We start from the raw sequence: 17,998 nt of genomic DNA on the forward strand, positions 1-17,998 counted from the left end.
AGTTAAGATTGTTATTTCCTTCTTGCGCGGCGACCCTCAGGATTGGGCCTTCTCTCTGGCGCCAGGAGATCCTGCATTGGTGAATGTTGATGCGTTTTTTCTGGCACTTGGTTTGCTTTATGAGGAGCCTAATCTTGAAAATCAGGCTGAAAAGATGTTGCTGGCTATCTCTCAGGGTCAGGCCGAAGCTGAGGTATATTGTCAAAAATTTCGGAAATGGTCCGTGCTTACTCAATGGAATGAGTGTGCACTGGCCGCAAATTTCAGAAATGGTCTTTCTGAAGCCATTAAAGATGTGATGGTGGGGTTTCCTATCCCTACAGGTCTGAATGATTCAATGGCTCTGGCCATTCAAATTGATCGACGTTTGCGGGAGCGCAAATCTGTTAATCCTTTGGCGGTGCTGTCTGAACGGTCACCTGATTCTATGCAATGTGACAGAATTCTGACCAGAGCCGAGCGACAAAATCATAGACGTCAAAATGGGTTGTGTTTCTACTGTGGTGATTCAACACATGTTATCTCAGCATGCTCTAAACGCTTAAAAAAAAATGTTAATCCTGTCGCCATTGGTACTTTTCAGCCTAAGTTTATTTTGTCTGTGACTTTAATTTGTTCATTATCTTCTTACTCAGTTATGGCTTTTGTGGATTCTGGTGCTGCTTTAAGTCTGATGGATTTGTCATTTGCCAAGCGCTGCGGTTTTGTCCTGGAGCCTTTGGAAAATCCTATTCCTCTTAGAGGAATTGATTCTACGCCATTGGCAGAGAATAAACCTCAGTATTGGACGCAAGTGACCATGTGCATGACTCCTGTACATCAGGAGGTGATTCGTTTTCTGGTACTGCATAAAATGCATGATGTTGTCGTTTTGGGTCTGCCATGGTTACAGGCCCATAATCCAGTTTTAGATTGGAAAGCTATGACTGTGTCTAGTTGGGGGTGTCAGGGGATTCATGGCGATTCTCCATTATCTATTGCTTCTTCTACTCCTTCTGAGATCCCTGAGTTTTTGTCAGACTTTCAGGATGTATTTAATGAGGCCAGGTCCAGTGCCCTTCCTCCTCATAGGGACTGTGATTGTGCTATAGATTTGATTCCTGGTAGTAAATTTCCTAAGGGACGACTCTTTAATTTATCTGTGCCAGAGCATGCCACGATGCGGAGTTATATAAAGGAGTCTTTGGAGAAGGGACATATTCGCCCATCCTCTTCTCCTCTTGGTGCAGGATTCTTTTTTGTGGGCAAGAAAGACGGGTCTTTGAGACCTTGTATAGATTATCGTCTTCTGAATAAGATCACGGTTAAATTTCAGTATCCTTTGCCATTGTTGTCTGATTTGTTTGCTCGGATTAAGGGATCCAGTTGGTTCACCAAGATAGATCTTTGTGGTGCGTATAACCTTGTGCGCATAAAGCAGGGAGATGAATGGAAAACGGCATTTAATATGCCCGAGGGTCATTTTGAGTACCTGGTGATGCCTTTTGGATTATCTAATGCCCCTTCTGTGTTTCAGTCCTTCATGCATGACATCTTCCGGAAATATCTGGATAAATTTATGATTATTTATCTGGATGATATTTTGTTTTTTCTGATGATTGGGAGTCCCATGTGAACCAGGTCAGGATGGTGTTTCAGGTTCTGCGGGAGAATGCTCTATTTGTGAAGGGCTCAAAATGTATCTTTGGGGTACAGAAGGTTTCTTTTTTGGGTTTTATTTTTTCCCCTTCTACTGTGGAGATGGACCCAGTCAAGGTCCGTGCCATTCATGACTGGACTCAGCCCACATCTGTTAAGAGCCTGCAGAAGTTCTTGGGCTTTGCTAATTTTTACCGTCGGTTTATCGCTAATTTTTCCAGCATGGTTAAACCTTTGACGGATATGACCAAGAAGGGTTCTGATGTTGCTAATTGGTCTCCTGCGGCCGTGGAGGCCTTTTGGGAGCTAAAGCGTCGGTTTACTTCAGCGCCAGTCTTGTGCCAGCCGGATGTCTCTCTTCCCTTCCAGGTTGAAGTTGATGCTTCTGAGATTGGTGCAGGGGCCGTTTTGTCGCAAAAAAGTTCTGATGGCTCCGTGATGAAGCCATGCGCCTTCTTTTCTAGAAAATTTTCGCCTGCTGAGCGGAACTATGATGTTGGTAATCGGGAGTTGTTGGCTATGAAGTGGGCATTTGAGGAGTGGCGACATTGGCTCGAGGGAGCTAGACATCGTGTGGTGGTCTTGACTGATCATAAAAATCTGATTTACCTCGAGTCTGCCAAGCGCCTGAATCCTAGACAGGCTCGTTGGTCGTTGTTTTTCTTCCGTTTTGACTTTGTGGTCTCGTACCTGCCTGGTTCAAAGAACGTGAAGTGTTGTGGATTCTGTTTGTGGGCTCCCTCTGGTGGTTACTGCTGGTACTGGGTGACTTTGGTGGGTTGCGGCCTTTGGTTTCCACCTGTCCATCAGAGGCTGGGTGTTTCCTATTTTACCTGGCCTTTCTGTCATTCCCTTGCCGGCTATCAATGTATTCAGATGTGCTCTGTTTTGTTCCTGCCTACCTGCTCCCAGATCTTTCAGGATAAGCTAAGTGCTGATGTTCAGTTGTTTGGTTTTTTGTCCAGCTTGCTTATTATGTCTCTATGCTAGCTGGTAGCTCTAGTGGACTGAGGTTCTCCCCATGTGCCATGAGTTGGCACATGGGTTCTTGTAATCTCAGGATGGTTTTTTGATTAGGGTTTTTTGCTGACCGCTCAGACCCCTTTTGTATCGTTCTGCTTTCTAGGTTACAGCGGGCCTCAATTTGCTAAACCTATATATATCATCTCTATGTGTGTGCCTTCCTCTCATTTCACCGTCAATACTTGTGGGGGGCAACTATACCTTTTGGGGTTCGTTCCTCTGGAGGCAAGTGAGGTCTTTATTTTCTCTGCAGTACTAGTTAGCTCTTAGGCTGGTGCGTGGCGTCTAGAACCAACGTAGGCACGCTCCCTGGCTATCTCTAGTTGCGTTTGTCAGGCGTAGGGCAGCGGTCAGCCCAGGTTCCATCACCCTAGAGCTCGTCCGTTATATATTTGTACCTTGCTTGTCCTGTGCTATCCCTAGCCATTGGGATTCATGACAGTATAGCCGGCCCACAAAGTGTTAATTGTTTGGGCTGAAGCAGGAGAAAAAGAAGTGTTTAAGGGAATTTTTTTTTTTTTTTTTTCCCTTCAGAGTTTTGCTGCCTAGCCCTTAATTGCTGTCTAGCTGCTTCTTACCTCCTCTTAACCCTTGAATGGCTCTGATCTTAGCTGTTTAACATGGACGTCCAGAGTTTGGCTTCCAGCCTGAGTAATCTCGCGGCAAAAGTTCAAAACATACAGGATTTTGTTGTTCACACTCCCATGTCTGAACCTAGAATTCCTATTCCAGAGTTCTTCTCTGGAGATAGGTCTACCTTCCTGAATTTCAGGAACAATTGTAAATTGTTTCTTTCTTTAAAATCTCGCTCCTCTGGAGACCCTGCTCAACAGGTCAGGATTGTAATATCTTTCCTGCGGGGCGACCCTCAGAATTGGGCATTTGCATTGGCACCAGGGGATCCTGCATTGCTCAGTGTGGATGCGTTTTTTCTGGCATTGGGATTGCTCTATGAGGAACCCAACCTGGAGATTCAGGCTGAAAAGGCTTTGTTAGCCCTCTCTCAGGGGCATGATGAAGCGGAAATATATTGTCAAAAATTTCAGAAGTGGTCGGTGCTTACTCAGTGGAATGAGTGCGCCCTGGCTGCAAACTTCAGAAATGGTCTTTCTGAGGCCATTAAGGATATTATGGTGGGGTTCCCTACGCCTACAGGTCTGAATGAGTCTATGGCTATGGCCATTCAGATTGATCGGCGTTTACGGGAGCGCAAACCCGTGCACCAGTTGGCGGTGTCTTCTGAACAGGCACCTGAGACTATGCAATGTGATAGAATTCAGTCCAGAAGTGAACGGCAAAATTATAGGCGGAAAAATGGATTGTGTTTTTATTGTGGTGATTCAGCTCATGTTATATCAGCATGCTCTAAACGCACAAAAAAGCTTGATAAATCTTTTGCCATTGGTACTCTGCAGCCTAAGTTCATTTTGTCTGTGACTCTGATTTTTTCACTGTCTTCCATTTCCTTCGATGCCTATGTGGATTCGGGCGCTGCCCTGAGTCTTATGGATGGGTCATTTGCTAAACGCTGCGGTTTTAGTCTGGAGCCTCTGGAAGTTCCTATTTCTCTGAAGGGAATTGACTCTACACCATTGGCTATGAATAAACCGCAGTATTGGACACAAGTGACCATGCGCATGACTCCCGTTCATCAGGAGGTGATTCGCTTCCTTGTACTGTATAATTTACATGATGTACTAGTGCTGGGTCTGCCATGGTTACAAACTCATAATCCTGTCCTGGACTGGAAAACAATGTCTGTGTTAAGCTGGGGATGTCAGGGGGTTCATGATGATGCACCTCCGATTTCAATCGCTTCATCTACTCCTTCTGAGATCCCTGAGTTTTTGTCTGACTATAGGGATGTTTTTGAGGAGCCTAAGCTCAATTCGCTCCCTCCTCATAGAGATTGTGACTGTGCTATAGAATTGATTCCTGGCAGTAAGTTCCCTAAGGGTCGTTTATTTAATCTGTCACTGCCAGAGCATACTGCTATGCGGAATTATATTAAGGAGTCCTTGGAAAAGGGACATATTCGTCCATCTTCGTCCCCTCTGGGAGCAGGTTTTTTTTTTCGTGGCAAAAAAAAGATGGTTCCCTGAGGCCTTGTATAGATTATCGCCTTCTGAATAAGATTACAGTCAAATATCAGTATCCATTGCCATTATTGACTGACTTGTTTGCTCGCATTAAGGGGGCTAGGTGGTTCACTAAGATAGATCTTCGCGGTGCGTATAATCTGGTGCGGATAAAACAAGGTGATGAGTGGAAAACCGCATTTAATACGCCTGAGGGCCATTTTGAGTATTTGGTAATGCCTTTTGGACTCTCCAATGCTCCGTCAGTCTTTCAGTCCTTTATGCACAATATTTTCCGTGAATATCTGGATAAGTTTATGATTGTGTATTTGGATGATATTTTGGTGTTTTCTGATGACTGGGAGTCTCATGTTCTACAGGTCAGGAAGGTGTTTCAGGTTCTGCGGGCCAATTCTCTGTTTGTGAAGGGCTCAAAGTGTCTCTTCGGAGTCCAGAAGATTTCTTTTTTGGGGTACATTTTTTCTCCTTCTACTATTGAGATGGATCCCGTCAAGGTTCAGGCAATTTGTGACTGGACACAACCTACATCTGTTAAGAGCCTACAGAAGTTCTTGGGGTTTGCTAATTTTTATCGTCGGTTTATTGCAAATTTTTCCAGTATTGTTAAACCTTTGACTGATTTGACTAAAAAGGGTGCTGATGTTGCTGATTGGTCTCCTGCGGCTGTGGGGGCCTTTCAGGAACTTAAGCGCCGGTTTTCTTCTGCTCCTGTGTTGTGTCAACCAGATGTTTCACTTCCTTTTCAGGTTGAGGTTGATGCTTCCGAGATTGGAGCGGGGGCGGTTTTGTCACAGAGAAGTTCTGATGGCTCGGTGATGAAGCCATGTGCATTCTTCTCTAGAAAATTCTCGCCCGCCGAGCGCAATTATGATGTGGGTAATCGGGAGCTTTTGGCCATGAAGTGGGCATTTGAGGAGTGGCGTCATTGGCTTGAGGGTACTAAACATCGTGTGGTGGTCTTGACTGATCACAAGAATCTCATTTACCTTGAGTCTGCCAGGCGTTTGAATCCTAGACAGGCTCGTTGGTCGTTGTTTTTTTCTCGTTTCAATTTCGTGGTTTCATACCTGCCAGGTTCAAAGAATGTGAAGGCAGATGCTCTTTCCAGGAGTTTTGTGCCTGACTCTCCTGGAGACTCTGGGCCTACTGGTATCCTTAGGGATGGGGTAATATTGTCTGCCGTATCCCCAGACTTGCGACGTGCATTGCAGGAGTTTCAGGTGGATAAACCGGATCGTTGTCCACCAGAAAGACTGTTTGTTCCGGATGATTGGACCAGTAGAGTCATCTCCGAGGTCCATTCTTCTGTGTTGGCTGGTCATCCTGGAATATTTGGTACTAGAGACTTGGTGGCCAGGTCTTTTTGGTGGCCTTCCTTGTCTAGGGATGTGCGTACCTTTGTGCAGTCTTGTGAAGTGTGTGCTCGAGCTAAACCTTGCTGTTCTCGGGCCAGTGGGTTGTTGTTATCCTTGCCCATCCCGAAGAGGCCTTGGACGCACATTTCCATGGATTTTATTTCTGATCTCCCGGTTTCACAGAAAATGTCCGTTATCTGGGTTGTGTGTGACCGCTTTTCTAAGATGGTTCATTTGGTGCCCTTGCCTAAGTTGCCTTCCTCCTCTGAGTTGGTCCCTTTATTTTTTCAGAACGTGGTTCGTTTGCATGGGATTCCGGAGAATATCGTTTCTGATAGGGGATCCCAGTTTGTGTCTAGATTTTGGCGGACGTTTTGTGCCAAGATGGGCATTGATTTGTCTTTCTCGTCTGCATTCCATCCTCAGACGAATGGCCAGACGGAGCGAACTAATCAGACCTTGGAAACTTATTTGAGGTGTTTTGTTTCTGCTGATCAAGATGACTGGGTTGCTTTTTTGCCACTGGCCGAATTTGCTCTTAATAATCGGGCTAGTTCTGCCACGTTGGTCTCTCCTTTTTTTTGTAATTCGGGGTTTCATCCTCGTTTTTCCTCTGGTCAGGTGGAGTCTTCGGATTGTCCTGGAGTGGACGCGGTGGTGGACAGGCTACATCAGATTTGGAATCAGGTGGTGGACAATTTGAAGTTATCTCAGGAGAAGACTCAGCAGTTTGCTAATCGCCGTCGCCGCGTGGGTCCCCGACTTCTTGTTGGGGATTTGGTGTGGTTGTCTTCTCGTTTTGTCCCTATGAAGGTCTCTTCTCCTAAGTTCAAGCCTCGGTTCATCGGTCCTTATAGGATCTCAGAGATTCTTAACCCTGTATCTTTTCGTTTGGATCTCCCAGCATCGTTTGCTATTCATAATGTGTTCCATCGGTCGTTGTTGCGGAGGTATGAGGTGCCCGTTGTTCCTTCGGTTGAGCCTCCTGCTCCGGTGCTGGTGGAGGGAGAATTGGAGTATGTTGTTGAGAAGATCTTGGATTCTCGTGTTTCCAGACGCAAACTCCAGTATTTGGTTAAGTGGAAGGGTTATGGTCAGGAGGATAATTCCTGGGTGGTCGCCTCCGATTTTCATGCGACTGATTTGGTCCGCGCCTTCCATAGAGCTCACCCTGATCGCCCTGGGGGTTCTCGTGAGGGTTCGGTGACCCCTCCTCAAGGGGGGGGTACTGTTGTGGATTCTGTTTGTGGGCTCCCTCTGGTGGTTACTGCTGGTACTGGGTGACTTTGGTGGGTTGCGGCCTTTGGTTTCCACCTGTCCATCAGAGGCTGGGTGTTTCCTATTTTACCTGGCCTTTCTGTCATTCCCTTGCCGGCTATCAATGTATTCAGATGTGCTCTGTTTTGTTCCTGCCGACCTGCTCCCAGATCTTTCAGGATAAGCTAAGTGCTGCTGTTCAGTTGTTTGGTTTTTTGTCCAGCTTGCTTATTATGTCTCTATGCTAGCTGGTAGCTCTAGTGGACTGAGGTTCTCCCCATGTGCCATGAGTTGGCACATGGGTTCTTGTAATCTCAGGATGGTTTTTTGATTAGGGTTTTTTGCTGACCGCTCAGACCCCTTTTGTATCGTTCTGCTTTCTAGTTTACAGCGGGCCTCAATTTGCTAAACCTATATATATCATCTCTATGTGTGTGCCTTCCTCTCATTTCACCGTCAATATTTGTGGGGGGCAACTATACCTTTTGGGGTTCGTTCCTCTGGAGGCAAGTGAGGTCTTTATTTTCTCTGCAGTACTAGTTAGCTCTTAGGCTGGTGCGTGGCGTCTAGAACCAACGTAGGCACGCTCCCTGGCTATCTCTAGTTGCGTTTGTCAGGCGTAGGGCAGTGGTCAGCCCAGGTTCCATCACCCTAGAGCTCGTCCGTTATATATTTGTACCTTGCTTGTCCTGTGCTATCCCTAGCCATTGGGATTCATGACAGTGAAGGCTGATGCACTTTCTAGGAGTTTTGTGCCTGACTCTCCGAGAGTCTCGGAGCCGGCTGGTATTCTCAGAGAGGGAGTGATTTTGTCTGCCATTTCCCCAGATTTGCGACGAGTGCTGCAGAAATTTCAGGCTGATAGGCCTGATCGTTGCCCACCAGAGAGACTGTTTGTCCCTGACAGATGGACCAGCAGAGTTATTTCTGAGGTTCATTCTTCGGTGTTGGCAGGACATCCTGGGATTTTCGGTACCAGAGATTTGGTGGCTAGGTCCTTTTGGTGGCCTTCCTTGTCGCGGGATGTGTGTTCTTTTGTGCAGTCCTGTGGGATTTGTGCTCGGGCTAAGCCTTGCTGTTCTCGTGCCAGCGGGTTGCTTTTGCCCTTGCCTATCCCGAAGAGGCCTTGGACGCGCATTGTTGTGAATTAGACTTTTTTGGCTCCCTCTTGTGGTCACTAGTGATATGACTCTGGGATTGTCTTTCCTCAGTTTGGCACCCACCTGGGTCGTTAGTCCAGGGGTGTTGCTATATAAACTTCCTGGTTTCTCAGTCCAGTGCCTGGCATCGTTGTAATCAGTTCCTTTCTGTTTGCTCCTGTCTGCTGGTCTTGGATCTTGCAAAATTAAGCTAAGTCCTGCTTCCTTGTTTTTTGGTTATTTGCTCTGCTCTTATTTTTTGTCCAGCTTGTACTAAATGTGATTCCTGATTTTGCTGGAAGCTCTAGGGGGCTGGTGTTCTCCCCCCGGGCCGTTAGACGGTTCGGGGGTTCTTGAATATCCAGCGTGGAAATTTTGATAGGGTTTTTGCTGACCATATAAGTCATCTTACTATATTCTGCTATTAGTCAGTGGGCCTCTCTTTGCTAAATATCTAGTTCATTCTTACGTTTGTCTTTTCTCCTTACCTCACTGTTATTATTTGTTGGGGGCTTGTATCCAACTTTTGGGGTCGTTTCTCTGGAGGCAAGAAAGGTCTTTCTTTTCCCTTCTAGGGTTAGTTAGTTCTCCGGCTGGCGCGAGACGTCTAGAACCAACGTAGGCACGTTCCCCGGCTGCTGCTATTTGTGGTGCTAGGATTAGATATATGGTCAGCCCAGTTACCACTGCCCTATGAGCTGGTTTTTTGTGTTTGCAGACTTGGTATGTACTTTTGAGACCCTCTGCCATTGGGGTCATAGCAGTATGCCAGGCCAAGGTTGAATGTTTAATGCATTGCAAAAGTGGGATTACAAGAAAGGAAAGTCTGAGTTTTTTTTTTCTTTCCTCTCTATTTTTTCCTCCCCTTTACCTCTGAGTGGCTTGTGCTTGCTGCAGACATGAATGTCCAGACTTTGATTACAAGTGTGGATCAGCTTGCTGCTCGTGTGCAGGGCATACAAGATTTTGTTACCAGTAGTCCTATGTCTGAACCTAAAATACCTATTCCTGAACTGTTCTCTGGAGACCGATTTAAGTTTAGGAATTTCAGGAATAATTGTAAATTGTTTCTATCTCTGAGACCCCGTTCATCTGGAGACTCAGCTCAGCAAGTAAAAATTGTTATCTCTTTCTTACGGGGCGACCCTCAGGATTGGGCCTTCTCGCTAGCGCCAGGAGATCCGGCATTGGCAAATATTGATGCGTTTTTTCTGGCGCTCGGATTGCTTTACGAGGAACCCAATCTTGAAATTCAGGCAGAAAAAGCCTTGCTGGCTATTTCTCAGGGTCAGGATGAAGCTGAAGTGTATTGCCAAAAATTTCGGAAATGGTCCGTGCTTACTCAGTGGAATGAGTGTGCTCTGGCCGCAAATTTCAGAAATGGCCTTTCTGAAGCCATTAAGAATGTGATGGTGGGTTTCTCCATTCCTACAGGTCTGAATGATTCCATGGCGCTGGCTATTCAAATTGACCGGCGTTTGCGGGAGCGCAAAGCCGCGAATCCTCTGGTGGTGTTGTCTGAACAAACACCTGATTTAATGCAATGTGGTAGAATTCAGACTAGAAATGAACGGAAAAATCATAGACGTCAGAATGGGTTGTGTTTTTACTGTGGTGATTCTACACATGTTATATCAGCATGCTCTAATCGCCTAACTAGGGTTGTTAGTCCTGTCGCCATTGGTAATTTGCAACCTAAATTTATTTTGTCTGTGACTTTAATTTGCTCATTGTCCTCCTACCCTGTTATGGCGTTTGTGGATTCAGGTGCTGCCCTGAGTCTTATGGATCTGTCGTTTGCCAAGCGCTGTGGTTTTGTTCTTGAGCCGTTGGTAAATCCTATCCCTCTTAGAGGTATTGATGCTACGCCATTGGCGGAAAATAAACCGCAGTTTTGGACACAGGTAACCATGTGCATGACTCCTGAACATCGGGAGGTGATTCGTTTTCTTGTTCTGCATAAAATGCATGATTTGGTCGTTTTGGGTCTGCCATGGTTACAGACCCATAATCCAGTCTTGGATTGGAAGGCAATGTCTGTGTCAAGTTGGGGCTGTCAGGGAATTCATGGTGATTCCCCGCCGGTGTCTATTGCTTCCTCTACTCCTTCGGAAGTTCCTGAGTATTTGTCTGATTACCAGGATGTATTTAGCGAGTCCAGGTCCAGTGCTCTTCCTCCTCATAGGGACTGTGACTGCGCTATAGATTTGATTCCAGGTAGTAAATTTCCTAAGGGAAGATTATTTAATCTGTCTGTACCTGAGCATACCGCAATGCGTTCGTATATCAAGGAATCTCTGGAGAAGGGGCATATCCGTCCATCCTCTTCCCCTCTTGGTGCGGGATTCTTTTTTGTGGCCAAGAAGGACGGATCTTTGAGACCTTGTATTGACTATCGGCTTCTGAATAAAATCACTGTTAAATTTCAGTATCCTTTGCCTCTGTTGTCGGACTTGTTTGCCCGGATTAAAGGTGCCAAGTGGTTCACCAAGATAGATCTTCATGGTGCGTACAACCTTGTGCGCATTAGGCAAGGAGATGAATGGAAAACTGCATTTAATACGCCCGAAGGTCATTTTGAGTACTTGGTGATGCCTTTCGGGCTCTCTAATGCTCCTTCAGTGTTTCAGTCCTTTATGCATGATATTTTCCGGAAGTATCTGGATAAATTTATGATTGTTTATCTGGATGATATTCTGTTTTTTTCTGATGATTGGGACTCGCATGTAGAGCAGGTCAGGATGGTGTTTCAGGTCTTGCGTGAGAATGCTTTGTTTGTTAAGGGCTCAAAGTGTCTCTTTGGAGTACAGAAGGTTCCCTTTTTGGGTTTTATTTTTTCCCCTTCTGCGGTGGAGATGGACCCAGTCAAGGTCCGAGCTATTCATGATTGGACTCAACCCACGTCAGTTAAGAGTCTTCAGAAGTTCTTGGGTTTTGCTAACTTCTACCGTCGTTTTATCGCTAATTTTTCTAGCGTTGTTAAACCTTTGACGGATATGACCAAGAAAGGTTCTGATGTTGCTAACTGGGCTCCTGCAGCCGTGGAAGCCTTTCAAGAGTTGAAGCGCCGGTTTACTTCGGCGCCTGTTTTGTGCCAGCCTGATGTCTCACTTCCCTTTCAGGTTGAAGTGGATGCTTCTGAGATTGGGGCAGGGGCCGTTTTGTCGCAGAGAGGCCCTGGTTGCTCTGTAATGAGACCATGTGCTTTTTTCTCTAGGAAGTTTTCGCCTGCTGAGCGGAATTATGATGTTGGCAATCGGGAGTTGTTAGCCATGAAGTGGGCATTTGAGGAGTGGCGTCATTGGCTCGAGGGTGCTAAGCATCGTGTGGTGGTCTTGACTGATCACAAAAATCTGATGTATCTCGAGTCTGCTAAACGCCTGAATCCTAGACAGGCCCGCTGGTCATTGTTTTTCTCCCGTTTTGACTTTGTGGTCTCGTATTTACCAGGTTCAAAGAATGTGAAGGCTGATGCTCTTTCAAGGAACTTTGTGCCTGACTCTCCTGGAGTCGCAGAACCAGTTGGTATTCTCAAAGAGGGAGTTATCCTGTCACCCATTTCTCCAGATTTGCGACGTGTGTTGCAGAGATTTCAGGCTGGTAGACCTGACTCTTGTCCACCTGACAGACTGTTTGTTCCTGATAAGTGGACCAGCAGAGTCATTTCCGAGGTTCATTCCTCGGTGTTGGCAGGGCATCCGGGAATTTTTGGCACCAGAGATCTGGTGGCTAGGTCCTTTTGGTGGCCTTCCTTGTCACGGGATGTGCGGTCATTTGTGCAGTCCTGTGGGACTTGTGCTCGAGCTAAGCCTTGCTGTTCTCGTGCCAGCGGGTTGCTCTTGCCCTTGCCTGTCCCGAAGAGGCCTTGGACACACATTTCCATGGATTTCATTTCAGATCTTCCGGTGTCTCAGGGCATGTCTGTCATCTGGGTGGTATGTGATCGCTTTTCCAAGATGGTCCATTCGGTATCTTTGCCTAAGCTGCCTTCCTCTTCCGATCTGGTTCCTTTGTTCTTTCAGAATGTGGTTCGTTTACACGGCATTCCTGAGAATATTGTGTCTGACAGAGGATCCCAGTTTGTTTCCAGGTTCTGGCTATCCTTTTGTGCTAAGATGGGCATTGATTTGTCGTTTTCGTCTGCCTTTCATCCTCAGACTAATGGACAAACGGAGCAAACTAATCAGACTCTGGAGGCTTATTTGAGGTGTTTTGTTTCTGCAGATCAGGATGATTGGGTGACCTTCTTGCCGTTGGCTGAGTTTGCCCTTAATAATCGGGCTAGTTCCGCTACTTTGGTTTCGCCATTTTTTTGCAACTCTGGTTTCCATCCTCGTTTTTCCTCGGGACATGTGGAGCCTTCTGACTGTCCTGGGGTAGATTCCGTGGTGGATAGGTTGCAGCGGATCTGGAATCATGTGGTGGACAACTTGAAGTTGTCACAGGAGAAGGCTCAGCGTTTTGCCAACCGCCGCCGCGGTGTGGGTCCCCGACTTCGTGTTGGGGATTTGGTATGGCTGTCTTCTCGATTTGTTCCTATGAAGGTCTCCTCTCCTAAATTTAAGCCTCGCTTCATCGGTCCTTACAAGATATTGGAAATCCTTAATCCTGTGTCCTTTCGCTTGGATCTTCCGGTGTCGTTTGCCATTCACAACGCGTTCCATAGGTCTTTGTTGCGGCGGTACGTTGTACCTGTGGTTCCTTCTGTTGAGCCTCCTGCTCCGGTGTTGGTTGAGGGCGAGTTGGAGTACGTGGTGGAGAAGATCTTGGATTCTCGTCTCTCCAGGCGGAGGCTTCAGTATCTGGTCAAGTGGAAGGGCTATGGTCAGGAGGATAATTCCTGGGTGGTTGCCTCTGATGTGCATGCGGCCGATTTAGTTCGTGCCTTTCACGCTGCTCATCCTGATCGCCCTGGTGGTCTTGGTGAGGGTTCGGTGACCCCTCCTTAAAGGGGGGGTACTGTTGTGAATTAGACTTTTTTGGCTCCCTCTTGTGGTCACTAGTGATATGACTCTGGGATTGTCTTTCCTCAGTTTGGCACCCACCTGGGTCGTTAGTCCAGGGGTGTTGCTATATAAACTTCCTGGTTTCTCAGTCCAGTGCCTGGCATCGTTGTAATCAGTTCCTTTCTGTTTGCTCCTGTCTGCTGGTCTTGGATCTTGCAAAATTAAGCTAAGTCCTGCTTCCTTGTTTTTTGGTTATTTGCTTTGCTCTTATTTTTTGTCCAGCTTGTACTAAATGTGATTCCTGATTTTGCTGGAAGCTCTAGGGGGCTGGTGTTCTCCCCCCGGGCCGTTAGACGGTTCGGGGGTTCTTGAATATCCAGCGTGGAAATTTTGATAGGGTTTTTGCTGACCATATAAGTCATCTTACTATATTCTGCTATTAGTCAGTGGGCCTCTCTTTGCTAAATATCTAGTTCATTCTTACGTTTGTCTTTTCTCCTTACCTCACCGTTATTATTTGTTGGGGGCTTGTATCCAACTTTTGGGGTTGTTTCTCTGGAGGCAAGAAAGGTCTTTCTTTTTCCTTCTAGGGTTAGTTAGTTCTCCGGCTGGCGCGAGACGTCTAGAACCAACGTAGGCACGTTCCCCGGCTGCTGCTATTTGTGGTGCTAGGATTAGATATATGGTCAGCCCAGTTACCACTGCCCTATGAGCTGGTTTTTTGTGTTTGCAGACTTGGTATGTACTTTTGAGACCCTCTGCCATTGGGGTCATAACAGCACATTTCCATGGATTTCATTTCGGATCTTCCAGTATCTCGGAAGATGTCTGTCATCTGGGTGGTGTGCGATCGTTTTTCTAAAATGGTCCATTTGGTGCCCTTGCCTAAATTGCCTTCCTCCTCTGATTTGGTTCCTTTGTTCTTTCAGAATGTGGTTCGTTTGCACGGCATCCCTGAGAATATTGTGTTTGACAGAGGATCCCAGTTTGTGTCCAGATTCTGGCGATCCTTTTGTGCTAAGATGGGTATTGATTTGTCTTTTTCGTCGGCTTTTCATCCTCAGACTAATGGCCAGACCGAGCGAACTAATCAGACGTTGGAGACTTATTTGAGATGTTTTGTTTCTGCTGATCAGGACAACTGGGTTACCTTTTTGCCACTGGCCGAGTTTGCCCTTAATAATCGGGCTAGTTCTGCCACTTTGGTTTCACCCTTTTTCTGCAACTCTGGTTTTCATCCTCGTTTCTCCTCGGGCCAGGTAGAACCTTCTGACTGTCCTGGGGTTGATTCTGTGGTGGATAGGTTGCAGCGGATTTGGAAGCATGTGGTGGACAATTTGAAATTGTCACAAGACAAGGCCCAGCGTTTTGCCAACCGCCGCCGCGGTGTGGGTCCCCGACTTCGTGTTGGGGATTTGGTTTGGTTGTCTTCTCGGCATGTTCCTTTGAAAGTCTCCTCTCCTAAGTTCAAGCCTCGCTTTATCGGTCCTTATAAGATTTTGGAAATCCTTAACCCGGTGTCTTTTCGCTTGGACCTTCCAGTGTCATTTGCTATTCATAATGTGTTCCATAGGTCCTTGTTGCGGTGGTACGTGGTGCCTATGGTTCCTGCTGTTGAGCCTCCTGCCCCGGTTTTGGTTGAGGGCGAGTTGGAGTACGTGGTGGAGAAGATTCTGGATTCTCGTATCTCTAGACGGAGACTCCAGTATTTAGTTAAGTGGAAAGGCTATGGTCAGGAGGATAATTCCTGGGTTGTCGCCTCTGATGTTCATGCGGCTGATTTGGTTCATGCCTTTCACGCTGCTCATCCTGATTGCCCTGGGGGTCTTGGTGAGGGTTCGGTGACCCCTCCTCAAGTGGGGGATACTGTTGTGAACTGTGTTTCTGGGCTCCCTCTGGTGGTCACTAACGGTATTGTGTTAGGCATGTCTTGTTGCAGGCCTGAGCTCCAGCTGTGTCATTAAGCAGCGGGTGTTTCCTATTTAAGTCTCCTCTGGACTCAGTCTCTTGCCTGGCATTGTTGTATCCAGACCTATATGGTCTCCTCCGGATTCCTTTCAGTCTGTCTCATGCAAGAAAAGCTAAGTCCGTTTTGAATAATTTGGATCGTTTGCATTTTTCTGTGTTTTTGTCCAGCTTGCTTAATATTGGATTTTCTGGCTCGCTGGAAGCTCTAGGGGGCTGATATTCTCCCTCCGCACCATCAGTCGGTGTGGGGGTTCTTGAATGTTCAGCGTGGATGTTTTTGTAGGGTTTTCTGCTGACCGCATAGTCCACTATCTATTTTCTGCCTATCTAGACTAGTGGGCCTCACTTTGCTGAATCTAGTTCATCTCTACGTTTGTGTTTTCCTCTTGCCTCACCGTTATTATTTGTTGGGGGCTTTCTTTATCTTTGGGGTTCAATTTCTCTGGAGGCAAGTGAGGTCTTATTTTCCCTCTAGGGGTAGTCAGTTCTCCGGCTGGCTCGAGACGTCTAGAACCAACGTAGGCACGTTCACCGGCTGCTTCTAGTTGTGTGTGTTAGGATCAGGTATGCGGTTAGCCCAGTTTCCACCTCCCTAGAGCAGTATTTATGTTTTTGCTATCTTGCCGGAATATCAGAGATCCTCTACCACTGGGATCATAACAATTGGGATGTTTAAACTCTTTTGTAGCCCCGTTTCTTAATTCTTCTATTTCCCTTTTTACCACTTTTTCAAAGGCACTTATAATCGCAGAATTTACTGGTGGTATAAAGTCACTGGCTTTTCTGAGTTCCATACATTTAGAATTGAACTCGCTATTTGCTTCTCTATTGTTTGTATCCTTGTCTTGAAACCATTCCTTCAATCTTATTGTTCTAAAAAATCTCTCCAAGGGGGGATAGAACTGCCCTGTTGAAAAAGTTGGAACTTCGATGGATATATGAGTTGAACACATTAAAGCCGAAAGGGCTAAATGTAGATTTTAAAATCCACCCTAGCATGTACTAACCCTGAAAAGGTATGGATCTAGGAATTAGAGGTATATTCACTCCTGTTATTAGTATAAAATATGTAAGATGGTTTGATAAAATGCTCCAATTTTAATATTTTAATATATGTAATGTTTGTGTTTTTTTCAGTGAATATCTCCATTCTCAAGAAGATGTGTATGCCCCTTGCTCGGTCGGACGATGTAATGAAACACACTGAGAACACATGCATAAATTTAAAAGTATATATATTACCATTTCCAATAATTTTTTCCATGGAATTAGTATATTTATTATGAATTTTGCCCAATATTGGACTGTTGGCCAGTTGAGATCATTTATACAACCTTAAATAAATATGAACATAGCAATTAATATTTGTCTATGGAAATTAATTTTTCTTTTCTTTTATAAAGAATCCCCCCCCCTTTTTTTCCTCCCTTTTGCTCTATATTATCGAGAGAATGCCCAGACAAGTTATACATTTGGATACTAGACATATCATAGGTGCACTTACATGGGTCCTGCCACAGGGATGGGGAGGTCCATTGGCAGCCGGAGATAGCCTTGGTAAGGTGTCGTCCGGCTAGCTAAGAGTGTACACTGTGTTTAATAGCCTAATTGGTATCTATAGTGTTATAAGTAGTGTTATCTATTCATATTACAATAAATACATAGCGAAATGCAAGATAATAGTGACATCTTCACTGAGGGAATTAATAGAGAAAGTTTCAACCCTTTAGAATAGATGTGCCACATCCAAGATGGCGGTCCGATGTGGACAAAGGAGGTGTGCGCAGGTGCAACATTCTCACTGGCCAGCGATCTAACATGGGCGTGTGTAAGGTAGAGACATGCGCAGTAATAGCAATAGGACGCTGAGACCAAGAGACATGGCATCCTCCGTGTGATTCCATCTGTCCGGCGGGGTAAGGGACATCAATGAACATATATATATATATATATATATATATATATATATATATATATATATATATAAACTGTAAGAAAGTGACAGTAGCAAGATTAATATGGAGATTAATACCTGTACCAGAGCACTTTTGCACAATGCACTTTACAATCTATATGAGAGCACATGGAGCAAGTTTTAATGATTTATATACACGTATCTAATGCACATATATGGCTACCACAGGATGTAAATGATTGGTGATTATATGTATAAAAGCACATGAATTGTTACCACCCACTGCTTGAGAAAGGCTCAGTGGGAGCCGAAACGTCGTATAGAGATGTGGGTCTGAATAAACGTCACAAGTTTTGTCATCTTTAAAAGAACTGGAGTGCTGCCTTCTTTTCCCTGTTTTGGTATATATATATATATATATATATATATATATATATATATATATATATATATATATTACTTCGGTTTAAATGTGAGGATAAAAATAAATAAAGTTGGCAAATTTAGGCAACTACAATTTGTTGATTTTTTTTTTTTAAATGCAATGATTGCTACTGAACGTGGCATTTAAAGGGTTAAGCTGCTAGCATTGGCCATAACTCCGGAGCCAGCACTTGTGGCTCAAGCCTGGCTCAGTATTTAAGATAGCTTAATGCAC

General features: G+C 45.4%; 1 protein-coding gene across 1 annotated transcript in view; it reads right to left on the minus strand.

Annotated features, from left to right (window-relative positions):
• Window positions 1–17,998, minus strand: part of LOC143768639 (cell adhesion molecule CEACAM6-like) — a 57,215-nt gene that overhangs the window by 7,993 nt on the left and 31,224 nt on the right. The gene's annotated exons all lie outside the window — the stretch shown is intronic.

Source organism: Ranitomeya variabilis, chromosome 4, assembly GCF_051348905.1.
Source record: "Ranitomeya variabilis isolate aRanVar5 chromosome 4, aRanVar5.hap1, whole genome shotgun sequence".
Taxonomy (NCBI): domain Eukaryota; kingdom Metazoa; phylum Chordata; class Amphibia; order Anura; family Dendrobatidae; genus Ranitomeya; species Ranitomeya variabilis.